The sequence below is a fragment of the Phaenicophaeus curvirostris genome, chromosome 6, assembly GCF_032191515.1.
Source record: "Phaenicophaeus curvirostris isolate KB17595 chromosome 6, BPBGC_Pcur_1.0, whole genome shotgun sequence".
Lineage (NCBI taxonomy): Eukaryota > Metazoa > Chordata > Aves > Cuculiformes > Cuculidae > Phaenicophaeus > Phaenicophaeus curvirostris.
This window is the reverse complement of record NC_091397.1, coordinates 42,403,864-42,429,263: the sequence shown is the minus strand read 5'-3', so window position 1 is coordinate 42,429,263 and position 25,400 is coordinate 42,403,864. Positions and strand designations below refer to the sequence as shown.

General features: G+C 42.6%; 1 protein-coding gene across 4 annotated transcripts in view; it reads right to left on the bottom strand.

Annotated features, from left to right (window-relative positions):
* Positions 1 to 2,574, bottom strand: part of MYRIP (myosin VIIA and Rab interacting protein) — a 224,647-nt gene extending 222,073 nt beyond the window's left edge. For 3 of the 4 annotated variants that reach the window (XM_069859968.1, XM_069859972.1, XM_069859970.1), the window contains exon 1: positions 206 to 323. The gene's annotated coding sequence lies outside the window, so the exon portion shown is untranslated. Of the gene's footprint in view, positions 1 to 205; positions 324 to 2,555 lie in introns of those variants that run through there. The other variant, XM_069859969.1, reaches the window with a different exon arrangement.
* Positions 2,575 to 25,400: the final 22,826 nt, after the last annotated feature.

Here is a 25,400-nt window from a genome sequence, read left to right as displayed (position 1 = left end):
ATGATTGATGCTGATGATGTACTGCAGTGACGGTGCTCAAGCAACCCCACTGTACGCAGAACGCCACAAAGCGACTCAGACACACGGTCGGTGATGAAAAGAAGCCAAATACCGCCCCCCCCCCCCCCAGTTCATCCCCCCTCCAGCAGACGAAGGCGCTGCCGTAGGACCCCCCTCTTCCTCCCCAGCCCCAGCCCGTGCTCACCCTGGGGCGAAGGCTGCGCCGAAAGAGCTGTCGGGCAGCAACTTTCCGCAAGGCTGGGGGTGCGGGCAGAGCCGGGGGCGGGCGGCTGCGCCGCTGTCGCTCCCGCAAAGGAGGAGCGGGGCGGGCGGACACCTGCGAGGAGCCACCTGGCGCGGGTGACCCGCTCCGGGCCGGCCAGCGCACGGCGACAGCTCGAGGCTGCGGCTGCTGCTCCTGATGATGATGCTGACGATGATGATGATGCTGCCTCCCCCCTCGGGCGCTGCTGCAGCCCCCGCCGCGCACCGGCACCTGCCCGGGCGCCACCGCCCAATGGGCGGGGGGGGGCGGGACCGAGGGCGGGGCTGGCGCCGGGAGGAGGGGGGATTGGCGCCCCGAACCGGCTGTGCAGCCCCCAAACAGGCTGTGCACCCCCCCAAAGCAGCTGTGCACCCCCCAAAACCGGCTGTGCATCCCGAAAGCTGCTGTGCATCCCCCGAGTGGCTGTGCATCCCCCCTAAACCGGCTGTGCACCCCCCAGAGCGGCTGTGCAGCCCCCAAACAGGCTGTGCACCCCCCAAAAGCAGCTGCGCACCCCCCAAACCAGCTGTGCATCCCCCAAGTGGCTGTGCGTCCCCCCTAAACCGGCTGTGCACCCCCCAGAACGGCTGTGCAGCCCCCAAACAGGCTGTGCACCCCCCCAAAGCGGCTGTGCACCCCCCAAACCAGCTGTGCATTACCCAAACCAGCTGTGCATCCCCCAAGTGGCTGTGCATCCCCCCTAAACCGGCTGTGCAGCCCCCAAACAGGCTGTGCACCCCCCAAACCAGCTGTGCATCCCCCAAGTGGCTGTGCGTCCCCCCTAAACCGGCTGTGCACCCCCCAGAGCGGCTGTGCAGCCCCCAAACAGGTTGTGCACCCCCCCAAAGCGGCTGTGCACCCCCAAACCAGCTGTGCATCCCCCAAACCAGCTGTGCACCCCCCCTAAACAGGCTGTGCACTCCCCAGAGCGGCTGTGCACCCCCCAACGCAGCTGTGCACCCCCCCAAGCGGCTGTGCATCCCCCCTAAACCGGCTGTGCACCCCCCAAAGCGGTTGTGCACCCCTCCCAAATCGGCTGTGCATCCCCCCAAAGCTCATCGTGACCCCACCATCCCCCCGAGCCCCTACCTGTGTCCTCGCTGCTGTCACACACCGGGGAGGGAACAGGTGCTGCGCGACTGCGCGATGCTGCGGGTGCACGGGGAGCTTCCCGAGGAGGGGAAAAAAAAATAAAATAAATGAAAAAGAGGCCGGTGGAGGCAAACGGTCAGGAATTGCATCCCCGCACATGGATGCAGCACAGGGAAGGTGTGGCCTGGCCACTTATCCGAGTCATCAGCGAGTCGCCGCGGGGATCTGCCCGTGTCCCTGCGGGTTGTGCAGTATCAGGCTAATTAGTTGGAACTAGATGATCTTTAAGGTCCCTTCCAGCCCAAACTATTCTATGGTTCTAATTAGTTCGGCTTTTTTTTTCCATGGAGTTATTTTTCATGCCTTGTTCGGATTTTTTTCATGCTTGTTTAACTTCAGTTTAAAATAGCTGCAGCTGTTCACTGCAAGGTAGGGGTTTATTTGATCTCGCTTCGTCAAGACAGACATATTCTATAAATCTTGGCAGGTTTTCCAGGAAAATATTTTCTAGGAGAATATTTTTGTTTACATTAATTTTTGTGATATTACAAATACTCTGGTTTATCAAACGTTGACTTCTATGCTAACCTACGCTTGTCGATGTTAGTGAAACAAGTGCCTTTCTGTGAGGCAGGTTTATTTCTAAAGTATAAGTAAAATTAAAATAATAATAATAAAAAAAAGTGACAACTCCAAACTCCAGGAAGCATTCTGCATCAAATATTATTTTGTATTTCCCAAACACACCTTGGGTATTTCCCAAGCAGAAGAAACTTGTTACGTCTTTAAGTAAAAGCAAGAAAAACAAAGCTTTCAAAGGTAACTTTTTTCAGGAGCAATTTGACACGGCAACAAATAGGGGAGCTGACTAAAAGAACAGGTCCTTCCCTGCCTGTGTTAGGAGAGTAATCAATAACACAGACCAAGCATTTTTAATAATTGAAAAGATATCTGGGTAGAAATCCCTCTGTAATCTTATAGTTGTACCTGAATCCCTGAAAGAAGAGCATGTTTTAAGATCAACCATCAATATCAATTAGACATAGTGCTTATGATTATGCAACTATGAGATCAAACAAGGAAAATTGTGCCCCCACTCCTCACACTCAAGCTAATAAGCTAATACTCAGTTGAGTTCAGAAATAATGTTTTGCCCCTGCCTCAATATTGTGCAATTAGGTACATGGAGAGTTTTTACCTTTATAATAATTCACATTCTTTTCCACTGGAGACGACGTGTTGGACTCATGGCTCTTTTGTTTCACACCAGTACAGTAATCAGTATATTTTTATTCTGCCACTGTTCTCTATGGGGAACGTATTAACTTATGGCACACTCAAACCAGCCATTAACAACTGATGGAGTGCAACTAAGGGAAGGGAAAGAAAAAAACAATGCATAGGTGAAGAAATACTATAACAGCCTTATGGATAGTATGTTGGACTTTTCTATTTGTCTGCATCTACTCTCCACCTGTTGGATATCCTGTTTGTCTTCATCTACTGATTTTGGAGTCTCACTTCAAAAGAAATCAACTTATTTCCATCCACAGTTAATAATTTGTGGTTGATGCCACTCACAGTAAAATACCCCACCCTGACTAAAAACTCTTTTTCACCTCTGTAGGCAAAATTGTAAGGCACAAATAAGTGTAACTGAGATATGCCAGGCTTTTCCAGGAATCACATACGACACAGACATTGAAAATAGGTCTCTAAGTAAGGAGGCAGAATAAAAACAAGTCTCAGGAAGAGAAACTCTGCAGCCAAAGATGAGATTCAGGTAAACTTAGCCTGCCCAGCCCCCTTCACACCCAGCACCTGGTCACTGCGGAGAGAAAGCAGGACACTGAGGTGTATAAGGGATACTGGCAACCATGAGGTGGTCATCAGGGAAAGGGGAATGCTCTGTATATTCACTTCCTATGGCTCTGATAATTCCAGGCCTCCTTACATTCACAAGAGAGTTAGGATAAACTGCACACCATGCAATCTTTCAGTGACAATAACCTCGGTATTAGGAGAACCAGAAAAGAAGTCAGACCCCAGTATGCATCTGTAGTACAGGAACCGTTCTGCCATATGGTGCTAAATAAGATGTAGCATGCAAAAAACTTACAAAAAATAGATAGCAGTTCTAGTAATAATGGGGTGCAGGACAAGAAAATAGGTGCTTTATTGGTGGCAAGCTTCTCTTGTCACAACACAGCATTTTTCATAAAGAAAAAAGTCATCCAAATGTAGACTGAAATAAGCAGGTAGGTTTTGCGTGGAAAGCTCAGCAATAAATCCAGCAGTGGCATAAGTTACATGTGGCTACAGGGCTGCAGTGGCCAATGGGTGACTCCTCAGCCTGTCCCCAAGCTGCACTGGGTGATCGCCCGCAGCACTTGGGCAACGAGATAAGGGGAGGTTGAGTGCCAAGGCCTGTGGGAACCCGCCTTAGCCTGACATTGGACGACCCAGGTAGGGTTGTCCCACCCTGCAACGAACTATGATTGTCATAAAACTCTCAAACAAATTGGTTTTGAAAGAAATAAAGTTTGCGCTTGTTTGGTATCCCTCAGAGAATATGCAGTGGGATGCAGGGGAAGGGTGTTGGCCAATGCTCTCAGTCACTCTTGTTTATATAAAGGGGCTTTGTCGACTATCCCTGACCACTCCAGGGAGGACTTTGTGAAGTTTGTTTTCCAAGTGTCCCAACCTTCTCGACAAAAGTAGGGGTTTTCAGTAAGGAAATTGGATATGCCTGCTGGCCACAGGCACCAATTAGGAATTTATTCCAGCCTATTGCTATCTCAGGACAGAAAATAAAGACAGTAATAAGTAATTAATTCTCTCTTGCTTTCAATAAATCTGTTAAGACCTCAGAGTATTTCCACAAAATGTAGTGAACAATAATTTGGTGGTAATAACTTGGAGTTCATTGTAACCATTTACCTTAGGGTCTCAAAGAACTTCATAAATAGGAATTATTTTATAAAGTGTGTATGCAAAACATGACATATTATGATACATTAACATCAGTTAGGCAATTCACAGCCCATAAGCAAATAGGAAAGAAGTGAAAGAGCCGAGGAGAATGGACAGTTTTTTTAATAATATTTGATATGTATAGCAGACAATGTGGTATGGCATTTTGCCACAACTTTTCTTCAGAGATTTCAACAGCCATGTTCCCTGCCTGGCAAGCCTCATGCTGTAAAGAGGAGCTCTGACAAACTTTAAGTGTGAAAAGAGAAACAGGAAAGCTGAGAGAAAACAGGATTAGGATATATATATGTTAGTAGAGGAGACAGCTTGAAAAATTTTGCTATTTAACTAGCAGGAGAACTTAAGTGAGCTAACATTTTGAAAGGAACAAACACACTGAAGTTTCACAGCTGGGAGGGAAACACCAGACAAAATGTAACAGATGCAATAAAAAATATTTGTTGCAACCAGGGGTGGGATGGCAGGAGGGGGAGGTGGTGTCTTCTTTTGTTTGTGTGTGTGTGTGGAGTGCCATTTTGTTTTGTTTGGAGTTTGGTTTGTGGTCAGATAAAAGGTCGCAACAGGAATATGAGCTTGTAAAAGAGATGGCAGAGCAAAAAAATAAAAACTTTTATATATATATATAAAATATGGTGTTAAGGGCTACCCATGATTACAGGGAATAAAAGTTTCCAAAGTGAATGTGATACAGACCGTATCGGTGTTACTGCAGATTTCTTCAATTATACCAGGTGCATAAATGCAGGCTTGAAGGTGCTGCTGGCTCTTTTACTGATCTTTTCTTATGCTTGCCACCAAATGCATAAAGACAAGATTCAATTCCTACCTTTCTGCAAGTAAAAAGAAATTCCTAAAAAGTGTGGTGAGTTCTCCAGTTTCCCTGAAGGATGAGCTTCATTTTTTGACAGTGGCTGAAACAAACAAAGCATGTGTCCCTCATCCCTAGGGGTGCTTCTTCAATATCAATATTTTTCTCCACTTTGCCTCACCTTTCATGCAATAACTCCCTTGAACATCAATGAGAGGACAAGCAGCAGCACCAGGGATGAAGTTTTTCTTTAAAGTTTCATTTCTATCCTGTGCAAAGTGGCACTGAGGGTGTGGTAGCATCTTTCATATGGTTCAGCACTGCTCTGTTCTTAACAAATTTAAACAAATGAGAAAAAGTTGTGTGGTGCCCAGGGGAAGAATAAGAAAAAAAAAACCCAAACATGTAAGTCTCCACCTGAACAGGAAAATGTACATGTTAAATCAACTTCAACTTCACAGATTCAAGTGCTGAATAAACAGGAGCAAGGGTTGGTTTAGTTCTTGTTCTCTTGTGTTCAGTGGTATTTCTTTCAGTCTCTTTTTCTGTATCAGAATCAACAGATGGGCTTCAAACAAACCCATCTAAATGAACTTCACCTGCAGTTGCTTCTAGAGTTACTCTCTTTTTGATTTTACTGGTTCACTTCTCTGGAACTGTCAGGAATTTGCTTCTAAGCATAACTTTTACTTAACGCCTCTGACGCTTAGAGCCAGGCTACATTATAAAGTAGGTAGTTTTTCATATAAAGACCTATTAACTGTTTTTCTTATTCAAATAAATTTGGCTTTTTCATTATTTGAAATTATTAAACATTACATTTTAGAAGCTGTTATTTATCCAACTGCCTTGGGCTAAAGCTGAAGAATGCAGGTGACAGTGTGAGGAGCTTCCCTCCCTTATTATAAGGCTATACAGACAAAATATCCTCAGATGCAAAGAGTACAAATTATACAATTCTCTGCTTATATTTTACAAGCAAAATCACAGCAGTAATGTAACAAATCCTCATAAACTTAAAAATCCTAGGCAATACAAAAATATTCACAGAATCACAGAATCACAGAATAACCAGGTTGGAAGAGACCCACCGGATCATCAAGTCCAACCGTTCCCATCAAACACTAAACCATATCCCTCAGCACCTCATCCACCTGTGCCTTAAACACCTCCAGGGAAGGTGAATCAACCACCTCCCTGGTTGAGCAAGATTAGTCAAAATTAAAATAATTTCTATAAACTTCTATATATTTAGTATACCTTGAATAAAGTAGTTTTCAGAAATGCTTTTATTTTTTTGAAAGAGGCCCTAATCCTGACAGTAATTTCTTCATGGAAATGAGGTCAGCAAAACCACCTGAGCAGAGTTTTCCAGCATCTTATTTGAGGGATTTAAGATTTAACCACTTTTCAGATGTAGAGAAAAGGTGAACCTGCTCACTTTTTTCTCTTCTCATTACCACATCACATGAAAAAGGTACATTTTCACCCACGGAAGCATTTACACATTTACAAAACTTTTATGCAGCTATCTTAAATCTAAGTCCCTATCTCTGTGATATTTATCTGTTCAAAATCAGTACCACATGGTTGAGGGAAAAAGATGGATGTTGTGAACAGCAAAAATGCCCTGTGACAGTGGCGCAAGCAAAGGACAGTCTAGTTCATAAGTGTGTCTGAGCCAGGGAAGCAGACCATATTAATTAGATACGCTGATCAGTAAGATATACCCAGGCTTAGAAGTAACAGATATTCTGAGAAACTAGTCTCCACAATATATCTAGCAGAGATGGACATTAAAAGAAATATTATCAAGCAAAAAGTATTTGCAACACAACTTTTTCATCAAAGTAGTTTTTCTGTTGCAAAACACAAAGCTGAGAGACCAGTTAAAAGAAAGTTGCCTGCCAGCATCCCTTTCCAAAAAAGAACTGAGTCAAAGTATGATGAAAGTAGATGTGCTTTCTAGAAGCACATCTACTTTCAGAAGCTGGCACATCTAATCGTGTTATTGTTTGACATATTATTGTACAACCTCTCATATTCCTTAATTATGCTCAGTACACTTCGAGCTGTGCTCTGTACAAGTCCATAGAAAATACATTGTGCTTGTTTCAAGGAGCTTACCTCATGAATGCACTAATTCCTCTCTCTAGATTTTCTATAATCAGTTTGTTCCTTGGTGTTTTCTCACACACAAAGTAAAATTCTTCTTATTTAACTAACCCTCAAAAGAGCATGAGATGTACTGGAGAAGGATTATATCTGTCACAAGAGGTACCTGCCAAAATGACTGTGTAGCTTTACGCAAATCAAATCCTCCAGGGATTGTCCCAAATCCACCGAGTTTCTTCTTTATACATCTGCCTTGGGACCTCGCATCAGCCATTTTACTTTTTTTTACTTTTTTTTTACATCTTGTTCTAAAGGTATGGTGTCTGAGAGGACTTGTGTTACTTCTTTTGCCTTGGCTCATCCTCGTTCAGGGCTACAGTCACTGCATGGGTGCACTCTTCTGTAAGACCAGGATCAGCCTTGCAGCCTTGCAAGGACTATTCCTCACCTCCTTCTGCTCTGCCCAAATTAACATTATCTTACTGCAAACTAGACTTCAAAAGTTTCTTATTTTTATATTTCTTATGAGAAATATCTTTCCAGTTTGGAAACTGGAGTATATCAGCCCTCCAGTAGACCCAGGAACAGATGACATACGCCTTCTTTCTCTGCTCAGCTCTGAAACTCTCAGCTCTCAGACTAACAGGGTGTGTCACTCCAGGCAAATATTTATATACCGAACTTTGTTTCCTTATGCAAGTTCCTGGAGAGTGCATAAAAATACAGGGACCACAATTTTAAAACATGAAATACCCACATCTATTAATTAAGAATTTAAAGGGAGAGACTGGTCTCTAATTGCACAGCTCAAACGGTTCCTATTATTATTGTTCTCCTCAGTGGCATCTCTGCTGTAGGCCATGGTGTAATGAAGAAAGCTGAGTAAATAGTGCATGTAAGAAATCTGTGAATCATTAACAAAGTCATTAAAACAATTATAGGTGATTTGTACTTAAATAAGGTCTAGCACAGAGAATGTTAGTCTTTTCATGCACAGGCAGCCTGTGGTACCAGAAATAGAAAGCTCTGCAGCCACATCTTAATCCAATAGCCTTTCTGATAAAATGACCCCTTCTTTTCCGAAGTCCACTTTGGAGACCCTCAGTTGTTTTCTTATGGGGGATTATTCTGATGCCTCAGCTGTCTACTGATGACACAGCTCCTTTACAGGAAAGATGTCCATGACCCTTGTGGCAGGGCTCAGCGGGGCTGACAGGCTGGTTGACCTTGAGGGCCAGCATTGCACCCTGACTGTAAAACAAATATAAAGTTGCAGACTGACATTTGTTTACTCTAAATATGCCCAGGTATAAGCACAGACATCAATAGCCTTCCTGGACAGGTGAGTTTTCCACGTGTCAGTACCAATGTGCTGCACATGTACTATCACATTCCCTGTCGCAAGTTGTCATTGTTTGGATCCTCTCAGTGTACAAACCCACTTAGATCAGGCCTTCATCAACGTACAGTTTAGCTGTTACAGACACCATTGCTCAATGGCTTGACTTCTGAAAAGCAGACGCCCCACAGTTTTTACTTGGAAATTCAGACCTTTTTGTTTCAGGGCTCCTAGTCCTGTAACTTTATGTCCCCGTACCTGAAGAGTGAAGCAGGAGTGATGCTGCAGTGGTATGTGAAATGCAGCTCCATTCCTATTCCCATGCCTTATGCAGGAAAGTAAGGAATCCTCTACCCCTTAATTTAACTACCTTAGGTGAAGGCGATTAATTTTTTCTTTTCCTGTGAAGGTCGTATGGAATGTAATCCTTGAAAATAAACAAGCCCATTATGATTATATACTGCTGTGGTAGAGGAGAAGAGCCAATAAGGTTTCCACAGCAACTATTAGTGGTGACATAGAGTACATTGTAAGTATTATGTGACCTTATTACTTCTAAACTATTCGATGGTCTATATTAAGCAGCATTAACAGGAATAGATACAGTTATGGTTTTAATACCAAATCCCAGTTGATGTACTTGGTGTAAATAGCTTTACTGCAAGCTATAATTCTTTCCAAAAAAAAAAAAAAGCAAATATAAGAGCAAATAAATTGTCAGGCCAACACTGCTGTAAGATTCTAGCTTTTATACTTGAAGTTCATTTGTTTCACTTGCAGCTATATTGCCCTTTCTTGCAGTTTAATCTTACCTCTACTGCATGCATAAACATACATTTAAAGAAACACCTCCTTATCAAGTCTCAAACAATTGGAAAGTGTTCTGTCCTTCAAGGCATTACCAAAGCTCTTCACTTAGCAGAAGGGTGTATTTGCCAATGGAGATCTGAAAGGGGAGTACAAAAGGATAAGCTGAGAAGAGTCAGTATCCCTGTAGTCCCAAGACACAGCTTTCTCTCTGAAGGGAGGTTCTCTGAGAGCAAGATGGTAAGGGTAAGGATGAATCCTCTATAAGGTGCAAGACAGAAATCCACAGGATTTTACAAGCTGCACGAAAGTAAAATTGTTTCAGTCTATTGAGAATGTCCAGTTCAGGAGCAGGACATTTGCAAAAGCTTCTCTGCTCAGCTCTAGTACCAAACATCCTTTCCTACTTCTAGAGAAAATTATAAAGGACCAGATACACACATTTGTGGAAGCTACTATCTCAAATCTAGAACAAATCTGGGTCTCAGGAAAAGGCAAAAGAGAAATCACATATTAAGTATTGGTGGACTGTATTTGATTATTAATGGAGGGATCCATTCTCCTAATCTCCCCTGGAGCATTGAGTACTCAGGGTCATGAAAAAATATAAAAGCACATTTCTTTCTTCAATCTCCTCTTAGTGTTTGGTATGATTTGCATTTTAAAATAAATGCAATCAGACACAGGCACTGCATTCTGCAGACACTATGAGAAGAAGAGAAAAACCTCAGCGTTGGAGATGTCAGTCACATCCTTTTCTACAAGAAACGTAGAAGAGACTGTGTGATGAGAACAATATCTGAATTTGTATCAGGGAGACTACATTTGAAACAGTGGCACCAATAAGGTGAGTCTCAGCAACCTCATTTATTTTTTGGTTGTGATTACTTTGCTAGTTCTTCTCTTAACTGCCCATTTCTTATCTTGCAGGGTCTGAATGTTAAAATTATTCTACCTTTCCAAGCCTGTACTGTGCCAAATATATTATGGATGAGAGCAATAATTTCAAGGCAGAAATAATTTTTTTAAGAAATATGGGCCAATTGCCTTCCAAAAGTTTCATGCAGCTATGTTTTTTATTTTGCTTACTGTCATGTTTGTATTATTTTGAAGATTTTTGAATGGTGTCCTGTGACATTACACTTCACACGCCCATAGAGAAGATTGACTTACTTGAGTTACTGCAAGTATTTCGTTTGTAGAATTACTTACCTTTTACCCAGACAAATATTCAAGTGCAGTTTTCAGCTACTGACTACTGAAACTCTGGTTCTCAAATTAAATTATCCTTTTTTCCCTGTCAGGATGGGAAAATATGATATATACCTACTATTCATTAACTTTTTAATAAATGGAATAATAAGGAATATTAGCAAAGAACCTACAGCAAATGGAACAACTATTCTTGCACCCTAACTATGGAGGTGAATAGGATTTTTTTCCACTATAAATCTTCATGAAAACCACTTATTTATGTCTTTGGCCTGCTTTCTCCCTCTACTGGTCTGAAATAGAAACTTTCCAACATGAAATTTCAAGATCTTCCGTATTAAAATCTGACCCTTGTATTTGTAATATGGCAAAGAAAACATTGATGCTCCTGGTGCTCATTCTTTGCAGTACTGATGAATCACATACCACTGTAGTTCATGGACAAGGACAATAGAAATCTTCAATGATCTGGCCATATTTATGCTATTTCTTCCCAAAACAACTCCTCTTTGTAGGGGTCTGAGCTTGAATAGTCATGTGATAGCATGAGAGTTAATCTCAAACCCATCATCCTGAACCTCACTCAAGTTATGAGTGTGACTTACTGTTTGAAGCTTGCTCTCTGCTAAGCTAAACGGAACACAGGAATTGCCATTTTAAACACATCATAATGGTAAAAACATCACAAAAGCTGCTGAGGATCTCTCTCTAATGAGAAACCAGCCTATATGAAGGCCAGTGTTCCTCCTCAGTTATGTTTCTCTCTGCTTCGGGAGCCACAGAGTGATCTGGCTCAAGGAACTGCTCTGACCAAAATCTTCTTTTCTGTATACACCTTGAAGAGTTATTTTTTAGCCAGCAGATTACTCTTCAGTCAGCTTCACATAAGAGTGAATCACAGTTCTGACATCTCGAAGTTCTTTGTTTTTCCTTAATATAGCCTTAATTCGACTTACCTTTCATTTCCTGTGCTTTCCTTCCAGAAGTAGCTGATTACTCTGCCCCATGTTTATCTTTACTCTGTGCTTAAATTTTAACCTACAGTGCCAACACACAGGTGAGCATGCCAACACTGAACCCTGCCTGCATGCTCTGCTGGATCAGGAGAACCTGTATTCCCACGGGATGCAGAAACACAGGCTGCTACAGATCGTGCTCAGATCAACATACCCTGGACATCCACCTTCCTTGTGATCCCTTCCTCTAACCTACAGGAGAAATATTGATTTTCAGCATGACTCATTGAGAAGGTTTTACCTGTTGGACATTGATGAAAGTTTGAGTTATTGTCTTCTGCCATCCGTAGCAAGAAAACCAGATGACCTCCCTCAAAGCTGAGCTCTCCAGAGGCAATCGTAGGTGGCTGCTGCATCCCAGTGAGTAACTTCTCCACGGCATCAGGATGTTTAGGTTTGTATTCTTGGAACAAGAATCCACTGCATTTGCACAAGCAGTGGGTCAAGGAGGGCAGAGACATGAGGGAAGTTTCTTAAGCCTGGGTACATTATAGAACTGTTTGCATGGAAAGCCCAGATTAATTTCTGCACTGCAGGCTTCTTTGTTTTCACTGGTGCAACCTCAGTAAACCTAGTTATTCAGGGCATGTAAAATTAATTATTTTTTTTCTTTCCCCACTACAGCCTGTCAGCCTGCATGTTTGAGTGCCAAAGAAGAAAAAACGCACAAGATTACCAAAAATGAATGTAAAAATCCCAGCTTGTAAGCACCATTAGGCTTGATGGCAATGTGAAATGTTTGCTAAGGAGCTCAGATAAAAGGAAGAGAAGAGGAGCAGATACTTGACTGTGTGAAAGTATATAACCTTGCTGACAAAGGAGAAAAGAATGTTAAGATAGAAAAAAGAAGCCAAGCTCAGCATCAAGGATGGCTGAGCAAGTGTTTAAAGCTAATCACTATTTGGAAAGGTAGCCAAGAATTGTGAGGCAGGAAAAAAAAACAGGGAAGGCCAAACCCATGTGGCCAAGACAAGGTAAGAAATACTCTGGAAGAAACCCATAAGCAGCAGAATTAGGAAGTAAGAAAGCAGGTCTCAATGGGAATATTTCTCATGCTGTCATTTGCAGGGCTTTCTGGCATCTAAATACATATGAAAATGAGCAAAGGTATGAAGGATGCGTGTCTCCACTCTTGTCATTTCCACTGACGCTGAGGCACACAGGTGAGAAGGCCCAGCACATGCCACCATGCTGGGGCACATAGCTGCACGTCCCAAAGCGCTGCAGCCACAAAGCCTCATCTCCTTTCCCTGCCCTTGGGCAGCTCAGGCTGCTCCTGCCCTGGGGACTGGGAGAAGCTGTCTGGGACTCCCTTCTAAAGGGAACAGAAGAACCAATCTGCAGACCAGGTCCATTACACAGGGAAGTCTGCTGCTTTCCTGGGGCCTTGGTTACAGATGTAGAAAGAAAATTACCAACCCTGTTCAGGACCGCAGATTATTATCCTCTGATGATTTTCCAATTAGGTAGTAATGAAATCCCAATAAGAAACTTGAGAGTAATTGAAAGGGATTTCAGGGCCTTGGGATGTATGGTGAAGGGTTTCGGGACAGAAGTTGTTTTCTCCTCTGTCATTCCAACTACTGGGAATGAATAGGAGGTGCCAGGAAATAAATAACTGGCTCTGAACATGGTGTGAGGAGTAAAAGTTTGGGTTCTTTGATCATGGGTTGAAAGGCAAATCACCAGGCTTGCTCTCCACGGATGGGGCACATCTGTCCCCAAGGGGTAAAGGATACTCACCAAGAAGATAGCAGGGCTCATTAGCAGAGCTTTAAACTAGTTGTGAAGGGGGAGGGGGACAAAACCAAGTCTGGTTGAAAAAAGCCTGGGAATGGCACTCCAGTTTCTGAGGGATGGTGTGCTGACAAGGACCCTTGGTCTACCACCTCACAGGAATTGAGGAATAGCACTTCAAATGCCACCACAGAACGGTTAGATAATCCAGTTAGTAATCACTTAGGAGTTAAGACTATTCCTCTTAGGAACACAGCGAGATCAACAGCCCAGCTGAAGTGAATCTACACCAATGCATGCAGCATGGGCAATAAATGAGAGGAACTACAAGGCAGGAGGACTGTTATATAATTGCCATCACAGAAATGGTGGGATGACTCACGTAATTAGAGTGCTACTATGGCTGGCTACAGACTTTTCAGGTGGGATAGGTGAGGAAGGAGAAGTAGTGGGGCAGCCGTGTATGTTAGAGTTTTGACAGCCTCAAACTCACTGGTGGTAATGGTAGGGTTGAGCATATATTGGTGAAAATCAGAGGTTCACCTAATAAAGCAGATATCATGGTGAGAGTTTGCTATAGACGACCCAGCTGGGATGAGGAAGCTGACAAGTTATTCTATAAGCAACTGGGAGAAGTCTCAGGCTCGCTAGCCCAAGTCCTTGTGGGAGATTTTAAATTACCAGCTATCTGCTGGAAGTATAATACAGCAGAGAGGAAGCAGTCTAGGAGGTTTCTGGAGTGTGTGGAAGACAACTTCCTAACACAGCTGGTGAGTGAGCTGACTAGGGAAGGTGCTGTGCTGTATCTGCTTTTCATTACCAGAGAAGGCTTTGTGGCAATTGTGACAGTTGGAGGACACCTAGGGCACAGCAATCACAAGATGATAGAATTCTCAGTTCTAGGAGAAGTAAGTGGGGGGTCTGTAGAAAGGCCACCTTGGACTTTCAGAGGGCAGACTTTGGTCTGTTCAGAAGGCTGGTTGATAAAATTCCATGGGAGACAGTCCTTAAAGGCAAAGAAGCTGACAAGGGCTGGGTGCTCTTTAAGAAGGAAATCCTGGCAGCACAAGAGCAGGCCATCCCCGTGTGCCAGAAGATGAGACAGCAGGGAAGAAAAACTGGCCTGGCTGAGTAAAGAGCTCTGGATGAAAATCAGGAAAAGCAGGAAAATACATGAAATTTGGAAGAAGGGGCAGGCATCTAGGGAGGTCTACATAGATGAAGTGACAATACAAAGAGATAAAATCAGAAGGGCTAAAGACCAATTAGAACTTAGATTAGCCCATTCTGTGAAAGATAACAAAAAATCCTTCTACAAATATATCAACAACAAAAGAAGGGCCAAGGGGAATCTCCCTCCGTTGTTGGACACAGGGGGAACAAGGGTGACAAAGAAGGAGGATAAGGCTGAGGTGCTAATGCCTTCTTTGCCTCAGCCTCTAACAGTAAGGTGAAATGTTCTCTGAGTTCTCAACCTCAGGAGTCAGTAAGCAGGGAGGAAGATCAGAACAAAGCTCCCTTGATCCAAAAGGAAATGGTTAGAGACCTGCTAGGCAAATGAGATATTCATAAGTCTATGGGGACACATGGGATCCACCCAAGGGTATTAGAAGCTGGTGGAGATGCTTGCCAAACCTCTTTCCATCATTTACCAGCATTCCAGGCTGGCCAGAGAAGTTCCGTTGGAATGGAGTCTGGCAGATGTTACACCCATTTACAAGAAGGGCCAGAGAGAAGATCCAGGAAACTACAGGCCTTCAGTTTGACCTCGGTGCCAGGGTAGGTCATGGAGCAGGTCATCTTGAGTGCCATCTCACAGCACAGACACAGGACAGGTCCACTCAGATTGGTTTATGAAAGGCAAGTCCTGCCAAACTAACCTGATTGCCTTCTATGACAAAGTGGCCCTCATGATGGATGAGGGAAAGGCTGTGGATGTAGTGTACCTGGACTTTAGTTAAGCCTTTGACACAGTTTTGCACAGCATTCTGCTTGAGAAACTGGCTTCCGCTGGCCTGGATAAGTGTACCTTCTGCTGGGTTAAAAACTGGCCCAACAGCTGGGCCCAAGGAGTTGTGGTAAATGGTGTTAAATCCAGCTGGAGGCTGGTCACAAGTGGGGTTCCCCAGGGCTCGGTGCTGGGTCCAGCCCTGTTCAATATCTTTATCAATGACCTGGATGAAGGCATCGAGTGCACCCTTAGTAAGTTTGCAGGCGAGAGTCAGCTAGGAGGAAGTGTGGATCTGTTTGAGGGCAAGGAGGCTCTATAGAGGGATCTGAACAGGCTGGATCTATGGGCTGAGGCCAGTGGGATGAGGTTCAACAAGGCCAAGTGCTGAGCCCTGCACTTGGGACGCAACAACCCTGTGCAGTGCTACAGGCTTGGGGAAGAGCAGCTGGAAAGCTGCTTGGCAGAGAAAGACCTGCGGGTATTTGTTGACAGCCGACATGAACCAGCAGTGTGCCCAGGTGGCCAAGAAAGCCAACAGCATCTTGGATTTTATCAGATACACTGTGGTCAGCAGGACCTGGGATGTGATTCTGCCCCTATACTCAGCTCTGGTGAGGCCACATGTCAAATACTGTGTCCAGTTTTGGGCCTCTCACTATAAAAAAGACATTGAGGTCCTGAAGCACATCCAGAGAAGAGCAATGAATCTGGTGAAGGGGCTGGAGAACAAGTCTTACGAGGAACGGCTGAGGGAACCAGGGTTGTTTAGCCTGGAGAAGAGGAGGCTGAGGGGAGACCTTATTGCTCTCTATAACCACGTAAAAGGAGGTCATGGAGAGGTGGATGTTCATCTCTCCTCCCAAGTGATAGGTGATATGGCAACAGGAAATGGCCTCAAGCTGTGTCAGAGGAAGTTTAGATTGAGCATTAGGAAAAATTTCTTCACAGAAAGAGTTATCAAGCACTGGAACAGGCTGCCCATGGGTGTGGTTGAGTCACCACCCCTGGGGGTATTTAAAAGGTGGGTAGATGAATGCTTAGGGATATGATTTAGTAGTGGACAGGTACAGTTGGACTTGATGATCTCGAACATCTTTTCCTACCTAGTGATTCTATGATTCGAACCATTCTATGATTTCTCAGCATGTGCTGACTGCTTTAAAGCTGCATGTTGTGCTTGTGTGCTCCCTGCGGTGCTTAAATAAAGCAATTGGGCACCGTCTGCACAGAGATTATGAGCAAAACCACCCCCTACCTCAGGTATGTGTGCGCACAGCAGGTTTGATCAGGAGGCAGTTGAGAGAGGAGAAGGGAAATACCACTGAAGCTGGCTGTGCCTGGGTGAGGGGTGTGCTGACAATGTCTGTGGGAGTGAAAGGAGACACAAGCTGCTAAGCCAGGGTAGAAGGAATTGTGAGCAGAAGAGTTCAGACAAGTTCTGAAATACAGCCCTGGCACACGATAAAATGGACTCAGAGCCTCCTGCTTGACTGCCATTTGCTCATTTCTTTTCAGCCAATTACAGACATCTAATCCTGCTAGTTTAGCATGGTCTTTGATTTCTGATGGCTGGAAGGATCCATGTCTTCTTAATTTGCGATTATTGTTTGGTAGCTTGCCCCAGATAAACACCTGTTTGCATTGCACACCTAAAACCCTAGACCACTAGCAACTCTCTTGGGTGTTATTCCCATCCAGCTCTGGGTTTTAACGGCATCTACACTGTCATAGAACAGAGGTCATTATTCCTTGCTGTGTGCTTGGGTTGCAGAGCAGGTGCTGGCCCAAAGCTGTGCTCTGCGGGCCAGGCCCTCCACACTTCACAGGGCTGGAGCCAACTCCATCTTCTCAGAGACTTCAGGCTTCTTCAGAAAGCTTCTCCCAGCTTTCTCTAGTTTGTCTTGCTTTCAGAAATTTCCCTAACACAATGCAGAGAAGAACTGTAGAGACTTAAAAAAAAAAGCAAGCTGGGGGAGGAGGAAATAAAACCAATTCTGTCTCTGAGCATGGCTTAAAGCTACTTGCCATCAGACCCTGACAGTGCTCATGTCATGTCTGCTGTCTGCTTACTTCTTGAATTCCCTCTACAAGTTACCCTCATCAGAGGAAAATAAAAGTGATGAGCAGGGCTGACGTCTGTATTCTCTGAAGAAAGCAGGTACAAAGTCCTCCAAGAGATTTCAAAAATAGATATGCTGTGAAGGATACAGAAAGGTAGGCTAAGAGTTACTTTTCCCCTACATGCAGCTTCTGTAGGCACTTTGAATGCTGGTAATGTCACCACATGATTTACTGCATGTATTTTACTAGGATGGTAAGACTCACTGCTGAGCTAGTGTTAAAATGCAAGGATTTAATGGTTTGGGATCATTATCTAACCCTCTACTCCAACACATAAAAAAAAAAAGCAAACAACAAACACAACATACAGCATTTGCCTAATCACTTACACAGTTTGCTGGTGTATTTGCTGTAGAAAAATTAACACATCATCAGTCACCGCAGACCAGTCTGATATATGACAGATTAGGATCTGAAAAAACAGTGGAGATGTGCTTGACTTTGGCTGGATATTTTTTCCCTTTCGAATCATCCTTCTAAGCTTCCTGGAAAATGCTATAAAATACACAATCCCCACTGTTTTGTCTCCCTCCTTTAAAAATTAAGAACAGTGCACAATATTGCAGAATCTTTAACCAATCAAGCACATAATTAAAAACCAATTTCTGTGTTTTCTCTGCAATTTTCCTCAGTGGCAGCATTAGTGGAGACCCTAGCACAGTCTTCGCCAGGTTAGAAAGATCAGATTTGCCAAGACAGTTGCAATTAATTGAAAGTTGTTCCTATTCCCTCCAAAGGTTGCTGGAAAGAAATTATATACTCAGCACTGTCAACTAAGAAGGAAGCAGTCACAATTGTAAAGAGATGATATCCAATCCATTTAAGTAAGTTTTTATCACCAGTTACTAGAAGGCTGCACAAGGCCAATTAAATTTCTTATTGGCATTAAGACAGAGACAACTGTTGTGATAGGAATCCAATAGCGTTATATTTAGATCCTTATTTTGCAGCAAAAAAAAAATCAGTAGAAAATGGAAAAGACTCCAGTTACCAACTACTCAAGCAGTGCATTCTAAAAATGAGAAATACACCCAGGAAATTTACTTTAAACTACACACTGGGCTCAATAATTCTTCACAGTCATTCACATCTTAATCGTAGGCTACAAAATAAGAGCTAGTTTACTGAGAAATTCCAACCAGCATGTGCATTGCAGAGACCAACAACATTATTCTTCAGGGGACTTTGACAGTCCTGCAGCAAGTTACTCAGCACTGATATTGGCCTGTCTGCACACCATGGCCAGCCCCAGGTCTGGATTTGTTTTAATGGATTTCAGGTGGTTATATTATAGCAGACATAGTAGGCCTGATTCCTACCCATGGAATCAAGGTAGCAATCAGGATAGGTCCCGAGTATTGGTGGGGTCAACCTCGCTGAAGTAAAAGGAGGTATCTTCCACTTTGGCACACCACACAGTCCCAGAAGAAACAAAAGAAATCCCCTTGCCTGCATCATGTTAAAATTAATCATATCCTGGGGTGCTGGAGAACAGCAGATAACATCTACAAGAGGAAATGAATTTTTCCTATCATTAATGCTCAGAAAAATTAGTATTTCTGTAGAGTTTTGCAGGACATGCACAAAGTCCCTCAAGATGTGTCTGCACTAACTGCAACAGAAAGCCTCCCCCTCACTCCCAGCTACCAAAAATGAAACGACAATTCCAACAAAATATTCATAGAAAGGCTATTACCACCAAAGGAAAAAAAAATAAAAAGAAGAAAAAAAAATCATCTCCAAATGGTGATGAATCCACTCTGTCATAATAGGGCAGGGAGTCCTTTCAACTCTGGAAACCTACACATCAGCTGGGAACAAAGTAAATTAATGTAGTGACTGCAACCCAGTCATCTTCTATTTACAGGATGAAACACTTGACGCTATTTTTACTCAGAGCCATTTACTATCCAGAAGAAACAGCAGCATTGCACACCATGAGCCTAAACCATAATGAATCTGGAAAAGGAAATGTCTGGCTGAAGCCAATGCTGTTTATCCATTTTATATAAGCACCAAGAACAGAAACACTTGATAGCAGCAATTTCTAGCTGAAATGCCTTCAACATCATTTTTAACTAGCTACCTCTGACGTTTGCCTTGCACCGTTCCTTGATGAACTTCTTGTTACTCACAAGCATTTTAATAACCAGATATTGCTGAACATTCTTTCCCTAAAATTGTGACAATAAATTCCTGGTTTAATCTATTCTGGAGTTTATTTTTGCTGCTGGAATATATGTCCCTTTCATCTCTCTCCCAAGTCACACCTTTATAAATTTCCCTTTCCCTACTTCACTCCTTCAGAGAGGCTTAACCACCCACAGGTTATATTTTTCCTGCAGGAGCACCATTCTACTGCTTGTTCAGTTGTGATTGATTCAATCTAAGCAGAGATCTTTTTCTTTTGAGGAGATGTTCAGCCAATCCAAGATTAAGTTCACAGTGCAGGGTACAGTGTTGCTCTGTTACCATGCTGCTGCCTGCACAGTTTCCCTCCGTTCCTCTTGAGAGGATGCCCTTTGTGCAGAGGCATCTAGTGGATGGCATTGCATGGTTTTCCTCCACTGAAGTCACTTTCCAGCTTCTCCATCAGAAAGCCCTTTGAACCAAAAGCAGCACCTGTCTGTCAGCTGCTCTTTAAATCCCTGCAGAGCAGTCAGGCATTTTCCAGCATTTACATATCTCCACTCAAGGAGTGATCACCGCATAGTCAGGCAAACAGCTTCTCCTCTAGGGCCTCGACCTATGCATTTCTCCTTGAGCAACATTTGTAATGATGAACTGGCAAAGTTACTTTTCTTCTAGGGTACATGTGAAGCATTTTGTCAGTCTTAAATCATCCAGATTAAATAGACATGTTTGCCCTCTCTGAAGCACACATGCAAATAAATCTCCAGCGAAAATAAAGGAAAAAAGAACTCCAATGCTTGAAGGTGCATGGAGCATCTTTATCGCCTGGGATTCCTCTAGGCACGCAAAAGCCCAAAGGAAGACCCTTTCAAAATTACTGTGTTGCTGCCACCCTAAGCAACTAGCAAGTCAGGGTGAGAACTGAGGAGGGTTCTTCAACAGGGGTATCAGAAGGCATTTTCTTAACCTCTTGCTCTATACTTTCCCTTTTCTTGAATAAGTGATGAATGAGGAGAGCAGAGGCCAAGAGCATAGAGGATGCTCCCTACTCAGGTGATATTCTCAAATCCATGGATATTTTCTCTGGCATTGGGAAAACTACTACTACTGCTACATGGGTTGATGCTTTTTTTTTACTCTGGTTATCAATAGGCGTTTAACTTTGTGTATCACAAAATTATAGATTCATTTACTAGAAGGATACTGTAATCCAGTAAGCCTTTTCCCGTGTGGTCACTAAAACTCCTTTGCTACCAATTCTGCCTCCCTGAGCAGAGACAAACCACATTTGGCAGCAATGGAAGCTGGTGGCCACAACTAGTCTTGCAGTATCGAGGCAGGCTGTTGCAGTAATCTGCTTCTCACGCTCAAAGCACTCTCTATTCAGTGGCTGATTGTTTCCTTATTTAACAGGGAACTATGAAGAAGGGCTCACTGTATGCTTTATATGGAAACAAATGTTTATCTAGCCCCAGTGGTCCCAAGTCTGTTCTAAACCTTAGAACCCAAGAGTCTGGCTGTATCAGGGCACCCACAATTTTTATCTTTGATACGAGTGGACACAATATCTTCCATCTGTGCCAGAGCCTTAAATCTTAGTCTTAGCAACATAATTTCTCATATTATTATTCTTAAATGAAAGACACGATGTGTGCTTTTCTGTGCAAAGGAGAAAGAGGAGCTGATCTGGCTTAAAGAAGCCTTTATACTTCTGGAACATCATCCTCCATCATCACACGAAGGGATTTATTTACGATAGGAGTGCAATAGGAGTGGCTGGTACCTCTCCTCAGACTATGCAAAATAACTCTTTTATACTTCCATGCTTCCCCCTACCTCCACTTTAAAGTATTGCCCATTCCTACAGATGGAAATGCCTGCGTTAAAAATAACTCCCTCACCATTTTTTCCCTTTATTCACGTTCACAGCAGCATAGACAGCTCAATTACAAATTCCTCTCTACTCTGCCCACCTTGGCTTCTCACACAGGCAAGCTGATTTAAGACACCCTTGGCAAAAGTTAAAAACCTGTCACAGACAAATTTCTACCCAAGTCTGACATTCACAGTGTGACAAAACATCCAGAAGACTGAATGCTAATCCAGGCCTTGATTATACTGCAGACATATCATAGCACATGTGCAACGCTTCTCATACAATGCTTTCTTCCAGTAAATATTTCTCATAATATCTGGCAGTTGTTCTTCCTGTTTTTCTTGGAAGAAAAGTGGCTGCATATCAAAATTAAATAGCAGAGTAGATCTGAAAAAGCTATGCAAAGGGCCTGGGTAGAAAATTAAGTGGTTTGCAGTAACTTTTTCCTGAGTTATATTTCGAATTGGTTTTTACTTTAAGATAAGTAGAAGGCATAACTTCCAAGGCAGAGTAGGTTTTCAGGAATGATGCATTTTCTATTTTAAGTGCTGAAAAATGAAGGTGTTTCACTTAAATCTTGTGATTTCTAGCAAAACTTGCGATTTTTAGCAAAACTTGCAAAAATTAAAAATTCATGTTCCTTTGACCTTCAAATGTAATATTTACTTCATAAAAAAAGCAAAACAGGTGGTCCTGGCCTGGCAAGACCTCTGGCAAGCCCCAGGCCCTGTCTGACTGTGGCTGCTAGTGGATCCCCGAGAAAGGGCACAAAAAGAGAGCAAACATCAGGTGAGCCACAAGAGCTCAAGTCAAGCTCAAGTGTAAAATATTTGTTTTTCTGAAGAGTTATAATGAAGGAGGAGATATCAAATGTGCTATTGTAACACAACAAAGGCGCAGATTCATCATCCTGTAGGAAATAACAATATTACTTGGAAATATAGCATGTCTGAGTCTGGTACAATTAGCAGATTAAGCCTAGACTGAAGTTCAAGTACAGTTATGACATCTTTGTAGATGGCTTGCCAAATAAATGTGAGGTTATACACGTGTTTCCAAAAAATCTTAAGTAATTTTCTTTACCATTTTAGCATTAAAGAAAAAATCCCTCTACACCTCTAAGCAGGTATCTTCTAGCATGCTACAGAGTCCGACTCAATAGAACTGCTTACAGTTTTGAAATGACAGGTGTCACAAAGTGACAGAGATGCTCAACATGTTTTGACTTGGATTTCATGTCTTTTGTCTATTGCTGTCTCTTAGGTCCATATCGCTCTCCCATTCAATGGTTATGGATGTGCAGAATGCATCAGGCAATAAGAAAAACTATCTATAGAAAGATTTCTTTCCATAGCAGCTACAAAAGCATCGCACAGTACAAGGCTCCAGTCCTCATGAGGTGATCACAGTGTTCAAACCTCTCCTCCATCTCCCCAAAGTTACTTCAGTACGAAGTAACAGAAAAGCAGAAAGGAGACCTCTTTGGTCAGTATAAATAATGTGCATCTCTACACATTCATGGTCTCCTGGTATTTGTACAGGAGGAATAGATTTTGGTTGCTTAACAACAATTGCTGCAGAAAGTTGCACTTTCAGTTTGCAATGACAGAAAAAAAGAGTGAAATTTTGCTTTGCATTTCTAATTTCTGCAATGTAAGTGAAATGTTGTATAACTTCGAATGCTAAATCTGTCTCTGGAAAAACTGAAATTACACTCCTCTTAAGCTAAATGCTCCAAATGAAATTATCTACCTGGAAGTTTTAATGAGGGAATAAAGAAATCACTGTTCTCAGACAACCACACTGCAATCTCACATTAATATAAACTTAAACATAGTGGCGGAGGATATTAAAACACTTGGTAGGTAACAGAAAAATGAAAGCCTTACAGCTTGGGAAAGAGTAGCACGATAAATACTGACCCATTCACATCATTCCTCTTTACTAGCTTATTCTAACAATTCCTAGAATTTAAATAGATGTGAAAAGTCTTTATTCAAAAGTGGGATAAAGATCCAAAACCTTTTCTGGTTTTCCTTAGATGATCCCATTAAAAGTTTTGAAATGTTCAGTCTTAAAAGTTAGATGTTTCCACTTGTTTTTCTGTCATGGACTTAGCCTTTGCCTCCCCACAGACTTGATGCTGTTACTATAAAATCATTGGACAAAGTCTTTAAAGTAAAAACTGTCCAATAGCAATAGCTAATTGCCATAATACTCTTCAGAAAGTTGATTATTTTTTTAGAAAATTAAATTTAATCTTATGGCTTTGTATAAGAAACCATCATTTGTTCCAACCTGAATTTCCATACTGCATGACAAAATGTGTTCCTTGGACAGGCTGGGACAGTAAGCTTAGATGAAATGTTAATATAGCAGAAAAGAAATACCAGAAATACATTTTAATAGGACATTTTCTTAATTATCTGATTTATATTTAGAATGTATGTTTACCTGTGTAAGGACTCTGTATCTGTGTTTAGATTTTTATGATGCCACTAAGATCTGATTGTCTTTAATGATATAATACTTTAAGAAAAGAATATTCTCAATTCCTTTTAGCCAGCAGTGAAGCCAGAGTGGATGTCTTCCTATGCACTTTGGTTTGCTTTTCACACAGCAGAAGAAGTGGAAAGTTGGGAGGCTTTTCCTGATCCTGAAAGGGCTGTTTCCTCTCCAGATACTTCCTTAATGAGCTGTGAACATAAATCAACTGGGGCTCACAGCGATACTGCTGAAGAGCTGATCTCTTTCTTATGACTTGGCAAGGCTGGTTTAAACACCAGATGGATCAAAAATAGTAATAATTTGAAGAAAAGCAGTATCTTCTTCTACTGGTCCCCCACAATGCTTTTTGCTGTCTCACACGCACCTACACTTTCCCATTCACACCCTGAATGCTGCACTTAGTAGATCTCCAGAGCACCAAGTTCTTCTCATGAAATGTACCCAATAACTTGCTCTGTCAAGATTCTGCCTTCACTGGCTCCAGTTGAGAGGGTGATTTTATTTAGCCAGAGCTGCTATCCTCTCTAGTGAGTGTCTAAGTGTTACGCATACAACACGTGGGATGGGGTGCAAACCAGTGGTGGAAACCTTTATGATACTGGAAACATGGACTGAGTCTGCCATGCCCAGATTTGCTGTCCCTGCATCCACTTTGTAGCTCTTCCAGAAAAGTCACATTCACTTGAGCCTGGAGGGGCAAAGCTACTCTAATTGTGTCTGTCTTAAACAGCAAATCCTCTTCCAACTTGTCTATTTTTATAAATGTCACATTTTCTGTATGGCTGACCTTTTCCATTTCCGAGTTTTCTATCTGACTTGGCATGGGGAGACATGAAGTCCAGGATTCAGAGGACAGCACTGCAGTAACACTGGGAGGACATATGCTGTGGAAATGCAGCACAGCCACTCTTCTCAGGCTCATGATTATAGGGCTGGATTGCAAATATGTCTTGCAGAACAATATGAGTGGGTGGCACAATCAAAGGTTGAGAGAAACTGCTGCAAACTGGCACATTAAAATTGTTAAGTACCCTTTATAAAAGTTTGTAGAACAGCTTATTGCAGGACCAGCCTGCTGACTATCAGAAATTTATCAAAACAGTGATTAAACACAAACAAAAGAAGCCACTTTCTCCCCCATTTGCCCAGCTCCCTTAATGGAAAATCTCTCCAGGCTCAAGTGTCACTTGAATGTTTCCCACTAGGATTTAAACTGATGAAGCTGCTTGAAGCCTGTAGGTCACTGTATAGAGAGCTCGTTTCAGCTACATCTCCTGAGAGTCCTCAAGCATGCTCATGACCAAAAGAGAGTGTCCTTGCATGGAACTAGTATAAAGAGAACACATACAGGTACAGAAGGTATCTATAGCAAATAATCCTGGACTGTAGAGAGGCTAAAGTCCTGACTGGACAGGCTATATGGGGC